The sequence below is a fragment of the Homalodisca vitripennis genome, chromosome 3, assembly GCF_021130785.1.
Source record: "Homalodisca vitripennis isolate AUS2020 chromosome 3, UT_GWSS_2.1, whole genome shotgun sequence".
Lineage (NCBI taxonomy): Eukaryota > Metazoa > Arthropoda > Insecta > Hemiptera > Cicadellidae > Homalodisca > Homalodisca vitripennis.
The window spans coordinates 134,985,087-135,004,671 of NC_060209.1; positions in this window are offsets into that span (position 1 = coordinate 134,985,087).

The window sequence follows — 19,585 nt, forward strand, 5'->3', positions numbered from 1 at the left end:
AACTGAAAATTTAGAGATTGAAGAGTACAGCTTAGAAATGGTATGTGAGATAACGGCAGTAAAATACACATAAACAAGAAGAAGAGCTTGTTCCTCCTTTGGGTGTATCGACCACGTTGTGCTGACCTTGATATATCACTACACGTTCTGGCAGATGCCCTCGACAGCCTTCCTACTCAGAGAAATGACACACTTATCATGGGGGATATTAACATTGACAGTTTAGACGAGGCCTCTAGAGAAACCGTTGCACTAAATGCGCTACTGGCTGGTTACAACATAAGAAGACTTGATCTCCCAGCCACAAGAATCTCAGAGACCTCAGTGTCCTCAATTGATATGGTGTGTTCAAACATTCATGACAGGATTAAAGTAGTGGTCTCTCACACAAGTCTATCAGACCACACAGGACAATACTGCACACTGGACTTTCCAAAAATGAAAGCAGAAACGACATACACTTCTAGACGGAATTTTAACTACAAAAATCTGCTGTTTTAAGAAAATGAACTCTCCTTGTTACCTGGGAATCTGTTTTGACAGCAAATGATGTGGAAGAGGCCTACTTTAATTTCAACCAAACGCTCCAGTTTGCACTTGACGATGCATGTCCAAAAAAAAAGATCTCGGACTACACAAGAAAGGAATAAACGACTGGGGTATGATGAAGAAATTATGACACTTAAAAAGGAGTTTTTAAAAGCGCATGACAGATTTCTCCTAACTGGCCATCCCGATGACAAGAAGAAAGCCAAACATAAAAAGTAATTTTAAAGATTTTAAAGACTTCAAAAATTAAAGAAGGCAAGGCAGGAAACATGTGCTGCATACATTGAACAAGCAGAAAACAAAGCCAAAGCCATATGGGACACCATCAATAGTGAGAGGAAAGGGAGGAAAGAACTTGACAACAATCCTACAATAGAACTAAATGACAATGGTATAAAATTTTCTGACCCTACAGATGTAGCAAATCGCTTTAATTATTGTTTTTTAAACATAGCTGAGGAAACACTAAAACAGAACAAAATATATAACACACCACCAATAATTCAAAATCTTCCAGCTACCACAGACTATACTCTTACTTCTTTACGTCCAACAGCACCTGACGAGATAGGCAGAACCATTCAATCATTAACGAACTCCACATCCTCAGGCATCGATGAAATATCTTCAAAAATCCTGAAAACATGTGCAGATGAGCTAATATCGCCTCTAGTGAAGATCGTCAACATGTCCATTGCAGAGGGCACTTTTCCATCCAAGTTGAAGATAGCCAAGTTATTTCCAAAACACAAGCAAGGGGACCTACAAAACATTTGTAACTACCGACCTATATCGTTGTTCTCATCTGTCTCCAAACTTATTGAGAAGATTGTTAAAGTAATACTCTAAGAACATCTTAGTCAAAACCAATCATTGACAGACAGCCAACATGGGTTCGTTACTGGAAAATCAACCACAACTGCACTGATAGACCTTGCTGAGTATATAATTGAGAACATAGAAAATGGCAACACTATCACCAGCCTGTATCTTGACCTAAGCAAGGCTTTTGACTGCCTGGGACATGATCTTATTCTAACTAAACTTTAAAATTTAGGAACCCAACGAACAGCACTAAAATGGTTTGCAAGTTATCTAAAAGGACGAAGCCAAATGGTAGAACTAAAACACAAAACAAGAGGATTTACAAGTACTGTCAGATCTGAACTGGTACCGACTAAGAGAGGAGTTCCCCAGGGCTCTGTCCTAGGGCCAATTATGTTTGTGCTGTTTATCAATGATTTTTCAGAACATCTAGAAGAATACAGTAAGATGGTCATGTATGCGGATGACATTGTGCTGTTTACTGCAAACAGAAACGTAGATCAACTAGAAGTGAACACATTTATTGCCTTCAATATGACACAAGACTATTGTATGAAAAATGACTTAGTTCTCAATGAAAGTAAGACCAAGCAAATTTCATTTGGGAATAAAAAGTCTACAGTATCTGAAATGCCCAACCTGACAGCAGCTGAGAAAATAAAACATCTAGGTGTCATACTTAATGAAAATTTATCCTGGAATAATCAAGTGGACAATCTTTGCCTAAAACGAATCAAGGCAACTAGTACCACTGACGCAACAAGGACTGCATACTATGCATTGTTTGAAAGTCATTTACGCTATGGTATTACTGTCTAGGGTGGATCCACTATGGGCAATCTCAACCGCGTCCTGGGTATGCAGAAAAGGGTAATCAGAGTAATAGCAGGCTTAAGTCCAAGACAAAGCTGTAGAGATGTTTTCAAGAACCTGAACATCATGATGGTCACTTCCATCTACATCCTAGATACTGTCCTTTACTGTGTGACCAAAGACCCCCCTAAACAAAGTGACGGGCATGAATACAACACCAGATATGCAGGAAACTATGTGCTGCCAGGTCACAGAACAGCCATGTATGAAAGGAAACCACTGTATGCAGGAGTGAAGATGCTAAACAAGATACCAGACCAATTGAAAGCTGGAGGCCCTGTGCTGATGAAGAGGAAGCTACAGAGATGGCTGGTAGACAAGGCTTTCTACATCCTAAATGAATTCTTTACTTGGGGAGACCCCACATAACACTGAAGAAGCTTTTTCATTTCACTCTGTACCCACTATACTAATTTGACTTAAATTTGACGCTGTAACATTTCTTCATATTGTCTATTGTCTATTGTCAAAATTAGTATCTTTAATTAACACACCTTATCATAATGTCTGATATACATGACGCCAGTCATTATAGTCTCAATACTCTATAGACAGACTGGAGATATAATAATGTATTAAAGCGGTTTAAAATTGTATGACAACAGTTTATAATAGTCTAGGACTTTGATTTATAATATTCTATGAAAACAGTTTCACTCACAGTACACTATTTTGTAGACTAAATACTCTAATATAGGACGTCTCGGTATCGTTAATTAAATGTCTTTAGCTATTACCATTAGTCTCAATACTCTACAGGTTGGTGTGAGTTTATTAAACTATGATTTATTTTATGTGTTTTATATTATATGAAATGGTTATTTAGGCTCTCAAATTTTAAAAAGTCTGGACAAGCATACCCACTAAATGATGTTACATTGGATGTGAACTGAAGATTTATTATACGGTACTGAGATAGCTAGAGCTAGAATATATGGGAATTTATGGCCAAATACCATTAAGGACAGAGAGCAATCTAGTTTTTATCACGGGTGGAAGTGCTGCTTTAGAACGTTACATTCGTTCATTCATGGAATAAACCATTATATCCTAATGTACTTAATTATTTAATACCTTCAAAAAAATATCCTCATTTCTATTTTATGCAGGTTACTACAAAAATATAGGTATCACCTTTGAATTTCAAAATGTTCAAAAGAGTGCATGACATGTTATTATTATATATTTAAACATTTATATTTTACAATATATTCGTTTCCAAGCTCTTTACTTATTGAAAATGTGCATTGAAATATGGAAATATTGTTTAATAACTGTTTGAGAGTATTTATACGTTTTTAAATAAAATTTGCATAATCCTAATCTGAATGGAATTTACCCAAAACTATGTACCACAAGACTCACATTTCTCTTACTCTAAGAACTAAATATGTTTTAAGTGGTGATAATTAAGTAACTAAAAAATATTTTATTATTGATTCAAGGTAAAGTCGGCATGCCTATGGTGTGGAATATCTGGAAAGTTTTAAGGTTGTATTTAATTATTCCCAACTAAAAATAGTCTAAAACCATAATGTCATTTACAAACATTATTTTTGTTTACTGTACTTAAACAGTTTTTATCCTATCAATAATACGTCAAATAATCTATCCCTATGTTTTAGATGCATCAAACTGCCTGTCAGCTTATTCAGAAGCCATTACCCTCTCAAAAATACTCCAAATTAAGTAGCTCACTTAGCTAATTCTGGAGAAAATACAAGTAGAATGCCAAAAAATTGCGTGTTTAAATGAGAAATATGATAAAAAATACTCAACATGATCAAATAAGAACAACCAAAATACACTAATCCCACCCTACCTATATATCTCTTTCTGTAGACTATTATATCCCATAGAATATCTAGGTGTTTTTTTAGAAATTTTCATTTAATATCCTAGTGGGTTTCATCGTTTTTTAAAAACAACTACTATGGATTGTACTCTTCTGTAGACAGTGTAGGAAACTTAAAACCAAGTATTTCGTAACGAGTTTTGCTGAAATGCAATATGAAATGTCGATTCTAATGCTCATTTCATTATTTACAGATAGAACTATAAAAATTCCTACTGAAATATTTACATCCCCGGCAAAAAAAAATATTTGTCAGACTCCTAATTGATCTTTGCTATTTTGAAAGGAAGTTTCATGCAAAATTTTGAGCCTACAGATTAATGTTTATAATTATATTTCCAGCCATATGATACATTCACATTTTGTTCATTAAATTAGCTTTAACATCAGCAACTAAATGATAAAATTTTATACTCCTAGTTACCTTAAAATTATGTTGGTTGTTTTGAGAAAAATAGGATACGTGTGTTTCCTAACAAGACAAATATGTCGCATGTTAAACCCCTTTAGTGTATACTGTTTCTTAAACAGCTTATTATCCTTTATTATTACTCATAAACCAATTTATAAATCTCTTTGATGCTAAATGTGATGCAATGAATGCAAATGTACCAAAATCGAAATAAATGAAGCTTAATGCATAATTTGAAGTCTATAAGTCATATGTTTAGATATGACATATATACATGAAGTTTCTCCAGGCCTACGAGAGGCTCCAATAATGCTTAGATTAATAAATTTGTAAATATCAAAACGCTATTTTGAAAAAAATTTATATTCTGTACCTACGTGTATGTGTATGGGAGTGTCTTAATTGGATACTTCTGTGAATAAAAAATCCTAGAGTCAAGGTTTGATGCTAAATTCATTGACGACATTTTACGCTCGATGGAAACCCAAATTAATTACAGGATAGTGAACATGGATATTGCATAATTACAGGATATTGCATAAATATGTAAAAATACTACAAATAATAAACAATAACACTACCTACATCAAATGATGGCTTCACCATAAATCAATTACCAATGTGCTCGAAACCTCAGTACACGCTTGATAGACATAACCCACAAAGGGGAGCAGCGATGTGGACGATGGTTTAGCTATATGCTCTCATATTACAAAAGTACACTAATAGTTGCTTAAAATAGGTTACGGGACATAAATATCATCTTTACCGTCCTAGATATTTAAGCATTAAGATAAGGCAGCTTCGAGCATAAAGCCAGGAAGAGGTTCTTAACATGTAAATCATTCAAATAACGTAAAGTTTTATTTGAGATATCTGAATTTAATGAATAATGCATAATTGGATTTTAAAGGACATTTATTTTTACTTCTTAGATATTTATACAGAATGGATAAAAAAAGTCCCGGAACGGTTTAATATATTTTTTACCAATATAGATAAAGTAATGAGACTTGGTATATTAATAATAGCCATAAATTTCTAGTTTTATAAGGTATTAAAACTTTTTTATCCCTTATGGGGGACGGCCTACGAGGAGTCAGACAAAAATCTTAAATAGCAGCATGGGTCGAGTTTTATATCAAATTAAAGGTCTTAGTTAGTAGAACACATTGCCGCAAACCGGACCTCAAAAGGTTTAGACATTTATGGCTATTATTGATATACCAAGTCTCATTACTATACCTATGTTGGTAAAAAATATATTAAACCGTTCCGGGACTTTTTTACCATTCTGTATATAATTTCTAAAAGCTTGCCCACTTAAACTAATAGCTTGTATTGTTAAAGTTTTCTAAAGAAAAGGGTTTCCTTCTTTCAAGTAAAACAAATTAAAGTTTTACTTTTTGTTTCAAATATAAAATCGTACTGAAAAATTTAACTGTCTTTGAAAGTTCAAATAAAATAAAATTTTTAATTTTATTCAAAAGAAACGTGCTCTTCTCTACTAGAAACGAGGCTACGTAAAACTGAACCGTTGGTTGAGACCCAAAACTAGAACTGTAATATACCTAGGTTTCAACCAAATATATTTACTAATAACTTTATATCTTGGTGTATAAACATTATTCTGACTGTTATATACTAAATGGTTATTATAAGTGATTTATAAATGACTAAGAAATTTAAAACTTTACTTTGAACTATACTTGGAATAACATTTACTCTGCTAAGTGCTACTTATGCAAAATGCAACGTAAATTTATAGAGTAATAAGTTTAACGAAAATACCAACAATTAAACCGCAAAAAGATACTCAAAAAGACGCCGAGAAGCGCGTGTCGGAGGTTTTTATACTGACCTCTTCTCTTTATGCCAAACAGCTATTACCGATGCCTTTAATTGACCTCCAATCATTGTACTAGAGAGACTCGTTGTCAACCCAAACCTACCCCTATTGTAATGCTGTTGTGAAAGTGGACTAACAACTGACCTGATGTCTTACTGTACCATGCCTAAAGCCATGGTCCCTTTCTTGTGAAATGAAATTATTTTTTTTTTGCATATATTTTCTTCCATTAGTATTTAGTAAATAAAGTTTAAATTTCCTATATAGGAACTTCTGCAGTAAGATCCCAATTTACCATTTTTTTGTGGAAACATTTTCAGATATCGATATTGAACCACCAGTGATCACTATTAGGTGGATATATTATTATTAGCTTTGCACATCCCCACTGGAATTTTGAATTTGAATGTGAAATACGACATATTTATTACGTGTAATAAAATTTCACTGGTCTCAAAATAATTTCAGAAATCGAATAAATTAGCAATCCGTGATTGTACTGAAACACAATCATAGAAGGGGTACACAGAGCTTTTACCAATTAGTCTTTTGGCCTCATAAAAATTAGCCTTGCTCTTTTGACTAAGATAAAACTATGTAGCAAGTTTCTAACCTATAGATCCTTTTTGCCTAAATATGTCGCACAGGTGGGCAAACAGACAGATAGACAGAAGAACTTAAATTAAAATATTTTTTCTACATAACGAAGAAAGTTCCTCCTTGAAAGAACAGATGGACAGAAAACGAAACGTGACGTCAAGTAGCCCGCGTTATGTTTGATCCTCAATACGTATAGTTACAATAATTTGAAATGTACTTATAATAGCGTAATATCGTACACTATATATTTCTGTATTTTCCTTCACTTTTAAATATACGAGAGTAATACTTGGGACCTGTTATGTGCGGGTTTACAAACACACCCCATTTCACGCATCACGTCTCATTTCACGCATCATGTCCCATTTCACGTACCACGTTCCAAGTTCGCTTCACTACAGGTCGAAGCTTCCACATGTTCTTTTAAATGAGATTCAAGACGGAATACTCGGGCTTGTACAATGCTTGTATTATATGTATTACACTTCTCTTCCAATATCTTCATCATGGTACTCCTATAAGAAACTACTTGAAACAATGCTTTTTGAATTGCAGTCCACTTATAAATAATATTTGTGTTTATTAACGTACTGAATGAAATGATTAATTAGTAGAATTTATAATAAACTCACCTTATGCCCGATTTCTTAACGTATATTTGAAGGTAAATCCCAATAGTTTTATAAGATCTAATTGTGTGTATAAAAAAAAACAGTTTTATTTGGACTGTAATAAATATCTCAGCTTTATGAAGTATAGAAAACTAATTTTCTTTAATCCTGTGTAGAATCCAAGTAAATAATAAACACAAAAAGTCACTAATGATAATTTACATAATTAATCCTCTATTATAAGTTGTGGGTGTAGCTTAAAATCTGGCCTTATTATATATAGGCAGTGGGGATTGATAAGAGTATGAAAAAGCAGTTTTACAATATAGTCAATAACTGTAGAAAACTTTACAGAAACAGTGTGATTTAAAAACTGTTTCTTAATAAATTGTAAAGCACCTATTTTCGTTATTTATTAGTATAACCTGTTGAAGTATAACCCCATTCCTCCATCATAATGTAAATAATATATCCTTAAAATTAACTGAAACTATAAACGTGGACTTCATTAACATTTTATGTACTTAAAGCTTACTTTCATGCTCTATATGATTTGTATTTCTAGTGACCACATTATTTTATTTCATAATTTAAATCTGGTCAGTCTTAATCTTAAATAAAAACAATGTCAATGCCCAATATAACCTTAAGAAACTTTTTATGTGTGATCATAATTATATTCAACTTTAATTTGTTTCATTTTGCATTATTGGGAAATACATTAATTCTCACATGAATATATTGCATGATATTTCTCTATATATTTAAATATTGTATAATCTTGTATACGGAACTAATCCAGAGTGGTTGTGAGTGGGTTGATAAACAAGTCCCACTTTACTCAAAATGTTTCAGGAATCAATATTTCAGGAAAAAATTGAAATTGAATTAAATTTAGTTAAACAAATCTACAGTATTATTCCATTTTTAGACCATTAAACTAAATAATAATTATAAATTAAAAATAAGTAAATATTCTGGAGCTTTCTGAAGTGAAATATAATCTTCTTTATATCATGTTCTTTACTAAATTACTACTAGATGTTTCAAATCTCAAAAATTTTAATAAATTTCATTGGAAAAACGTATTATTCATCATTAACATATATGAATACATTTTGAGATAAATCACGTAAGACTGTCTCCATTTAACTCCAAATATATAATATCGGAGAAATATAAATTTTTTCAGAAAATTTTAACATCCACCTTTTTTAAACCTTAATAATGTTAAATGTAAAATGTTGTTACAAAAATTTAGTAGAATTTGTTTAGTTTCAAACTGTTTATAAAATATGTTTAGTAACACTAGTGTATATTACACTTATTTACGCTATGTCTGCACATGCCTAAACAAGTTAATTAGCTTTGCTCATCGAAATAACAACTGAATTTTCCATTGCATGTGCTCAAAGTATTTATTACAGTTGTTGAACAAAACATTTAACATAAGTAAATATATAAATAATATTCTTAATAGGTTTTCGAGTTAAAATAAGATAACATTACTAATATTTGGGATTTATTGATAAAACTTTAATTTAAAGGCCTTTAATACCTTTTGAAAATTTCAATGTATATGAATGGTATGTCCAATAAGAGTTTTGGCTCTATGTCTAAGTTACGCCTAGGTAATATGGGTCACATCTTCCTAAATATCAAACCTCTGGCAGCCTATTAGACTATTTGACTGCTTAAAGTCTCTGAGTGCCATTTTCTAGGTATTAAAGGTAGGCTACTCAGTAACTGTTCTGTAATGACATTTGCTCAGAATAATAACGTTCTCTTGCTGATATTCTGTCAGTTTGTTAACTCATATGATTTTCATACAATGTACTACATAAACATTCCAATATAATATGTTTTAAAACAATTAATAGTTTGTAAATTAAATGTCTTACTATATTTATGTTATTTAATTTCCACTTGCGTTATAATTCCAAATGAAGTTAGAAACAAAATTTCTTAGGCTTCAGTATTGAGGTCTGCAACTATGTGATTTTGATTATGCCATAGACTGTCACCCGTCTTTATGATATGGTTAAATAGAAATGTTCTAGAGACTTGAAATCCAAGGTCAAAAGAAAAGCAAAGTTATTGATAATCAACCATAGGTATTCCGAGCGAAAAATTAGTTTTTTAGATGAACAGGTAATTCTAATTTATTCCGAATCTCTGATACTCGTTTTTTTCTTATAAAAAGTATAAAAACAAAACAAAATGCTTTCTGGGACCCTACAGATATTTTATAACAGGAGGAGGTGTCAAAAACTATTCTGCTTTTATAAAGACAAGATGTTTCCTCATCTTTGTCTCTAACGAATGGCTGCATATATTCGCCCTTATACTAAAAAAAGTTAATGGTAAATAAATACCGAGAATTATCACAGACTGAACGTTAAAACCCAATTCGTTGACCAAGGGGAGACGAGAGCAAATTTGCATTACATAAGTACACAACCTGATTTTTTAGGAAATCAATGGAAAATTTTTCCTGAAAAGGAAATCATTCATGAGCAGCACTAGTTTCGGTGGAGGTCAAAATAGGAGAGTATCAAAAGACGTAAATTATAAAATTAAAATTTTTTCCGATTATATGTTTTATAATTATTTAATCGACGTCACTTAACTACTTATAAACTTGAAATTGGTGACTTCCACCATCAATAATTACTTGTATGACGGTGATACTATTTATTATTTAGGTTTAACATTGAATTTGTGTGCACAAAACTAAGAAAGATATAGCTTATGGCAAAAAAGTATCGTTTTATGTTAGTGAAGCTCTTGATACACTACTATTTTAATCTCATCCAAAACTAGAACGACTAACGTACGATTTGTTTCTTAAAAATTCTTCTACTGATTTCAAGAAAACCCATGTTGTTTAATATACAGTGCAAAGTGGCTTTGAGCTTCTAGACTGTAAAATCTACAATCAATTGATTTATTTATTAGGTCTTATCTAGAGACATTTCATTTTATTACAAGTACGTAACCATCTCATTAACTAATAAGTAATATTTGCTGATAAACTTGATATATGTAGTGTATCAATAATTAGTTTTATTTATTATTAGCTTTAAGTACGAACTTCACTTATCGCAGAAGGAAGGTAAGTAAAATTAGTATACCAGTATAATCAAGAAGTGTCATGAGCACACATATTAGTTGATGAAGTTGATTATGAACTTCAGCGGTAATTACGCTAATTTAGATGTAGCCATCGATCAATACAATATAACGAGTATTTCTGAACAAAATTCAAGTTAATATAAAACGTAGTTTTTAATATTTTGAGAACAAGCTCTATATATACTATGAAATAAAAAGTGACATAGTAATATAATTGTTGTATATAATTTTCTCCTAAAGGAAACTTGTGTGCAATTCATGAGTTCATTATATGTTTACTGCTTTTTCGTATAGTCCACCATTCAGTCTCATTAAAGAAGTTCTCATGTGTTATTTAGTTTATTTGAAAGTGTTTTTGTGGGAAAGGAAAAATACAGTATCATCTTTTAAAAACTGTAGCTATAAAGAGCCCACATATATAATTTTTATTATGGAATAATGAAATATTTTTGTATCCGTGAAAGGTAAGTACATCCTTTGTAGTTTTTTAGTGTTTCTTGCACAAGCGAACTGTTAATTGTTGTTGTTTTGACAGTGCAAATTAGGTTGTGTTTGATATATGATCTTAATTTTATGGCAGAATGCAACAAATACTTATCAGATAAACTTAGGATAAATTACTAAACAATGTTATAATGGTTAAACTACGAATAAGTAATAATTCTTTCTTTTATATACAGTACAAGTGAAATGTTTAAAGTTCCGCAGAAGAAAAACAACCCACAACACGTTATTTCAATAGGTGTGAGTATTTATGTATTTTTCTCCAAGAAAGATGTTAAGACATGTTAGCGTGTTCATTTATCACTGAAGACTAAGTTCAAAAGCTCTTTCACCTTTACTATTCCGCAAATCGAAGTCATCAATAACGGCAGTCTTGTGAACCAAAAGCTATGTTACAACCTTCTCACGCTCTAATGTATTCCTTTTTTCCTCCAAAACTTCTTGAAACTTTTTCAGACGATATTGTCTTACTTTAGACAAGCTATCACATTCATGTTTTAATTTGATACATCTATCCTCTTTACCAAACTATGGGTATAGCGGTAGTATGAGTATAATAATCACCTTGACGTCATAATTGTTGCAGGTTGTGTGTGTTAAAAAAAACAATACAATTTGTGTACTTCTTCTAAAAACTTTAATAACTTGTTATATAAATATTTTAGGATAAAATTATATAGTACATTTTTGTTGTCTTTATTCGTTTACATCAATGTTCTCTTTGTTGTCATTATGGGTATCTTTAGAGTAAACACCTATTACTTTATTATCAGATATTTATTCTTATATTATCACCTAAAAACTTTTAATAATATATCATACATCCAGTTATAACTTATCTTTGAAGATAGATTTTAATAGGTAGACATATTTTCTCATATTAAGAATCTGCAGGATTTAATCAATTTATGAAGTTAAATAACGTGTAGAATATTGAAAAACCATACTCTTTTACTAACCAGGCAACAGGCTTCGTCTTTCCATCTTCTACTGCTTTATAGCAACTATTTATTTTAAAACCGTCAAAGACGTATCTTTCAAAGTATAATATATGCTGAACTGATAATATTGTACATTTAAAACTATCAAAAGAATCTCACAGCTTAAAATTGGTAGTTGGCGGGTGGATATAACATGTATGGAAGTACTTAAGTAGTTTCTACGTACCTGTGAACTGCTTGGTGCCATTAAGTAGGCAATTTCGTTTTAATTATTTGCTGACCGCTTTAACTATTACGTTTCATAAAGTTTACAACAACAAGAGTCTAGCGAACACTTAACAAAAAGTACACAATTAAAATATGTTAAACATTAATTTAGATATGCTAACCCCTTCTTTGAAGAGGTAAATTCAGTTTGGGTAAGCGACCAACGTCAACGTAGCTTAGTAATTTGAGGGCGGCGAGATTAGTCCGCGTGGTGAAAATACGATTCAACAATACGAACGTCCCTGCGCCCAGTGTCGAGGGTTTATATTTAAAAACCCAATATTACAGACTTCATGTGGTTTTATTTTTCATTCCTGAAAACACCTATATTTAAACGCGTTGTCCATTACATAGATTATGCTCCGATTATCGTAAATACATTTTTGTAATCTAGGCCTATTTCCTAATTTTTGTACATTATTTGAATATTTTACGATATTATATACAGTGAAAAGTACACAAATGTTACACTATTGTAGACTGTTCCTTTATAATTGCTTATAATTTATGGACAGAGATGATCACACTGGTCTTATTAGTAAAACATATTTGTTAGGATGTTACATGTATTATAATATTCCGAAATTTTTTATCCTAGCAGGAGTAAATGTTACAAAAACTTACACAAAAAGTAAACCCTACATTAAATTATTAAATATACATCTTACAATAAATTAATTTACAGAGTGAATAAAAGTTAGGAGTTGTTAAAATTATTCTTCAGTTTTTAGAAGGAGATATAATTTGAGTATTGGTGCAGTGTGGAAAAAAGTTTCATTTCGTAATTTTGAAACCTTTTTGTGTTTCTAAAAATAGAGAAATTTGAGGACAGCCCAAAAATTTTGAGTGCAAACCCCTCGCAAGCGATACCTTATGTTGAAGAGCATAATGAACTTAAATATTTGTGTGAACTAGAGATCGTTTTCCATCAAACATAATAGCCAGAAATAAACTTTTACTATAAATGTTAAGTCTGACATAAAACCCATCTTAGTTCTCTTTTGAAAGAAGTAGACATATATGATGTGTGATATATATATATATATATATATATATATAATATATATATATATATATGTTACCGGACAAACCCGATTTTAGGACAAACTAGTTTGGACTAGGATGTTCTAGTTTTTCCTGACCACACTAGGATAAACTAGTTTGGCCTTATTGATTACAGGCTGAACTGGTTTGGCCTAATAGCGTTAGGATAAACTAGTTCAGCCTGGTAGAATTGTTAGGCCGAACTAGTTTGGCCTGGTAGCGAACGGATAAACTAATGTGGCCGGGTTCAAGGTCAGGCCAAACCCAAGCAGCCGGGTGGTGGGGGTTGCAATTCTCGACGTGCTCGTCGCATTACATTGTTTGCTCCTACCGCTCACTCTCTCAGTCAGTATCCGCTGTGCGTGGAGTGCGAATATGAGTGCGTCTTAGTTGTTATTTGGTTGTTCGTTGTGCTTTACACCGTGCTTTGGAGTGTGTTGTGTGGGAGTATTAGTGTTAGTCAGCTAAGAGAGTGGTACAAGTAACGTATACTTTAGTAGGTGGGACTATGGAGGAAGATTCTGTTAGTGGTGGGCATAGCCAGAAAGAATGGAGAGAAAGATTCATGACTACAGTTTTACAAAGTGAAAACGAGAAATCAACACATTTCAACGTATTGACAAAAGATAAGTACCAACAACTTATAAATGAAGTCGAAACTGCTGCAAACACAGATAAGAAGACCCCGTTGCAGCAGAGACGCCTAAACGATTTGGTGTAATTGACATCGGAGGAGTAAAAAAATTGGTGGCAGCCGGTGAGAGAAACCAAGACATCAAGTACTATTTGACGGTAGATGAACTGTACGATGTTATCGATGCTGCTCACGGGGCAGTTGGTCACGGTGGCCGTGATAGAATGCTTGCCGAAACGTCAAAGAAATATGCCAATATTACGAAGGAAGAAATACAGCTTTATCTGTCAATGTGCCAAGTATGTCACATGAAAAAAAAAACAAAAAGAAACGAGGTCTGGTCTCAAAACCAATTTTACATTCGGAAATGAATAGTAGGTGCCAAGTTGATCTTATCGATTTTCAGACTCAACCAGATAACCAATTTAAGTTTATAATGGTTTACCAAGATCATTTAACAAAATTTGTTTTGCTTCGTCCATTGCAAAGCAAAAGAGCTGAGGAAGTTGCCTACCAACTGAATGATATCTTTTTAACTTTAGTCTAACTTTCAATATGCATTTAATGACTGTTATAAAAGCTATCTAAGTTACCATTTAACAAAAGTAGGCTTCTCAGAGCAGTGTATATATATATATATATATATATATATTATATATATATATATATATACTTTCTTGATTGGGACAGAGGAAAAATCAGTTTTCCAGCAAAAATAATAAGACCGGAGTAAATTAAAATAACCTTTGATACACTTTTTAACATATTTTTTTGATCTTAGAAAAAGGAAAACTCAAAATTGGAATCAGAAATACAATTAAATTAACGAGAAATAGTCATACAAGTGCAAACCTACAAAATTGCGTGCGAAGCTACGTGTAACAGCTAGTACATTATAAAGATACACGTGAATTTTTCCTGCATAATACTATCAGAATATCCACTCTACAATTTAAATCATTTTTTACCTCCACTATTTAATTCCTAAAATACTCTTTATTTTAACCATATAAAAGGGAAAAAGAATGATGAAGTTTTAATCCTATATAAATGCTTACATAAAAAATATAAGAACAGTAGATCTTACGAATATAAATTTTCCAAAAGCAATTATTGATCTTGGCTTGTAAAATTTATGTAGCATGTGGTAATAATAAATACAGTTATCAACGACAGTTAAATAGTTGTGTATTATATGTTTTGTTCATTTATGTTTTTATAAAGGTCTAGTAGTTTATTATGTAAATACAAAAATGAATCTTTAGTTGTTATTACATATCAACGAATTAACAGAAGGCTTAAATGGTTTAGTAAGTCGATGATTAAACCGGAGATGGAATGTCACGAGCTGGTTAGAGACATTCCGCACATTTCCACGGTTACCGCCGACAGATCCGTTTTGGCAACTTCAGAAATTGCCTTTAATGGAAATGGTGGTAATTTCTTCCCGTCTTGTAATTAAATTGTGCTATGGTAAAATTATAAGGTTCAATGATTTTATTCTTAATTGAGGTTAAATACTATTTATTTACAGTTACACATACAATTTTAAAATCAAAATTAGGTTATTCTTAAAAATACATACTTTCTTTAAAAAGGTTCAATAATTATCTATCAATACCATAGAGTTTTCATGCGTCCATTTATTCTTCAATTTAATCATGAGCATTTTAGTGTTAGCATAAATAGTATTTTTAAGTTTTCAATTATTTGTTTAACATTTTTTAGTTATCTTTGTTTAGCTTCGTGGTATGGCAGTTTATAAAGAATTTTTTACCATTATAATGGGGTATATAAAAAATATTAAAATAAGATTTTGTCGTAGAAAAAATATCGGACCTTAATGTTGCTTCAAGTCTTTAGTTCCTAGTTTATTTAGAGACTGGATTAGTTCAGAACTGTATTAAAATTTTGTTTGCAATACAAACGTGTGGATATGTGCAGTTTTGTAAATTTATTTAAGTTATGTAGAGCTAATACATGTTTTATATAAATAAAACCATTTTACTCCCTCAGGTCGTGTTTCCTGTACATATTGTAAAATATTAATATCCTTATCTTAAAAAAATGTTTTGGCAAAAATAAGATACAAAAACTTTTTACTTAAAACCCATACCACTCCGAGTGCAGTTTCTAATACTATTTTTTCCTGTTTAAGAAATTATATATTCTTTAGTTGTCTTCAAAGTTATCTTTACAAATAAAAAAGATTATCTGAGCCAAAACCAGTTTTACAAACTAAAAAAAAACAGTTGTCACAATTCCGTTTATATGAAACGAAATACCGTGTAGATAAGTATACTGTCAAGTATATCAAGGAAAAAGATATTCAGTTTGAAAGCTAAGCTAGAGAAAAATACGAAATGTAATGCTTTTATCATATTTTAGTATATAAAAAACAAATGGATCCCGTAAGGTTTGAATGGGACCTACAGACTCTTGAGTGGCTAGAATATTCAGACCGTTGTACAAGTGTTTTTCTATTAACAAGTTTATGTTATTGTCTTTGATATTTCTCAAGTGAATAAAATTTACCACATTCAACATAAACATGCATTACATATTTATACATGCATTATTTAGTAATAGTAAATAGTTTATATCTTTTAATTTTTTATATAAAATCAGTCAGTATATTTCACTATTATTTTGTGTTGTGTTATATATTATGAGTACATGATGTCAATAAAGGAGTTTACGGACATTCATATCCGCCTTTCAGCATTTCGATATAAGTAAAACCTTTTCACATCATGAAAACTTCTACTCACTTTACTGTAGGAGCTCTGCTACATGCAATTTCTTCAGCAATTCTTACAGCGTAAATTACTAGGCAAGATAACCCCTACAACCAGTTGAAGATTATATAAACATTTGATATGACTAGGAAAGAATAAACTAAATAATTCAATATTACAATACAATAATAACCTAATAGTTAACAAAAAAACCTGTAATATAATTTTTATTCTCGAATAAACACCTCGATATATAGGAAAAAAAGACAAACTTTATTTTATAAGGTGTTTCATTCACAAATATTATCGTACATGGATTTCTTAATATATTTGGTAGAATCAAGTCTTAATGGAAGGTTATAATGTATTTTATTCTTACTAACCCCAGAGTTAGCTTATGTTTTATTAAGTATTATTTACCAGAAGACTACTTCACTTACTAGTATCTGACAATCATCACTTACTTTAGTGGATAAATAGTTATTTTAAATCCGTTACAAGAGAAGGTGCCCTTATGTTTGATTTAACAAATACTTCAGAACCGCATGGAATGAGGGTACAAATATAAGATTGATAAGCTGTTTTAACGCAAACTATACAAACTGACAAATTATTAATACCCATTAAGTTATGTAACGTATTACAATAAAAAATAATTTTCTTAGTTAAATATTATATAGAAGTGCTTAATTACTTGATACAGTCTAGATGAACTGGTTTTACAATGTAAATTAATATAAGTCAAAATAACAATAGATAAACTTAAAATAAGGATCGTATTCTAGAGTTGTATCAATAATTCTATGAACATAACAATTACCGAATTTAAACTTACGTGTTTTTCTATGTGGCAATTCTCTTTTTAAATATAGCCCACAATGAATTATAAAACCAAGTTAATTAGTTGTTAGATCCGTTGTATGTTGTTAAAAAACACTGCCCTTTAATAACTATGGGTAACTTAATTAACGAGTGTCATAATTTGATGACTTGAGAACCAGGAATAATTTCATTTATTTATGTCTGACTATCTGCACGATATCTCGAAAAGAAACTTAAATTATGACTTCAAGTTTTGAATGAAGCTTTATTTATATATAGCAATACAATTGTTGACGAAGCTGCGCGTCACGGCTAAGGTTTGCTTATTGTTAACAAATATAGTTACATATTTATTTCATCGGTCTTACGGGTAGACAGTGTAATTATATTTATAGACCGCAATCATTTGAGATTTTAGTAAGTGATGTATTAAAATATGTAACTAACAAACCGATATAAATTAATATTGTTTTATACAGTATGTAGTATTGTGTTACTTAAGAAACCTAAAATTTTAGTGAACAAATATATGAATATATAATACGGCAAGATATCTCCAGAATGATTTTCAACCGAAGAATTTAAATTTGGTATGAAACTTCATTTATCCATATACAAGAATGAGTTCTATGGTGATACTTATCTTCCCATGACATTTGGCTGGGCGTAATTGAAGGCTATCAATCAACATTCTGAAGACGACACTTTGGTACGATGTAAGATTTAATTTAACTTATCACTGTCTGTATGTCTATCTATGCACAGGTCATATAGAAAATTAAGTTATCTTTAGACATGAAATGTTTGATGCAACCTCAGCGAAGCCTGTTACATTACACGTGGTGGTATTTTGTTTGTAGGTGGAAACGTTAGTGTTTAAATTAAATAATAAAATGTTACAGATTTATAACAACACTTTTGTTTTAAAAGATTTTATTACAACTAAAACTATCAGGATATTTAATATTTTATTACAAGTAAAATATATATTGAATAGTAGTCGTAATTTGCAAATATTACACATATTTAAACAATTGTTACACCATCAAGGGTATAAATAAGATCCATGAAAATTCAAACGAAACCCTTAATAGATTGAAATAGAAAAAAGTAAAACTGCACACCAATTGGTACTTCAGACAAGACATCCAAGGGGTCTTAATTTAAGATAAATTTATTTTCCTTCTACTTATTTACACACGTCATTTCATGGACCATCAGCTGCTGATCTATTGTATTTATTTATAATGTTTAGTTTTTCTTGTTTGATTTCTGACCTTATTTTTTTCAATATTTCTTGTAAATATTTAAACCACTTATATTTATTTCAAGAAGTGAACATACAGTAGATACATGAATTTTATTCAATTTATTTGTTGGGAAGAATAACCGGTTTCTGTAAATATATACATATATTCTTTTCCTTAATCTACAAAAGATCTGAAGCTTCCAATAGCCAGACACTAATATTGTTTTCAAATGAAGAGTAATTTAAATTCTCTTAGCTCTCAGGAAACAGGTTTTTGAAAGGCCATAATTATCATAGACTGCTCGTTGCAATGATTTCTTATTCATTTGTAAAATTCCTAAATCCTAATGCATTATTTCAAATACAACTTTCTTACTTATATAAAGCATGGTCATTATACAATACTAGATATTTGCATGTTATTTTAATCAGTCAATAACATTAGATAAATTTAGAAGTGTTACACGTTAACTTCCGCTAACAGTTCTTGCATTATTAATGGATTTGTTACCAATAAACACTCTGCAGTAGACCTAACTCTGAAGCAGCACGTAACGGCAATATTGACCTCTCCCAGAGACCCAAAACCACAGACTGTCTCTGACGTCACCACTGAGGGATCGGTTCTGTCTGTGACAAAAGCTTAGTCTGATTATGTTCATTCTCTCTGTTAAAGC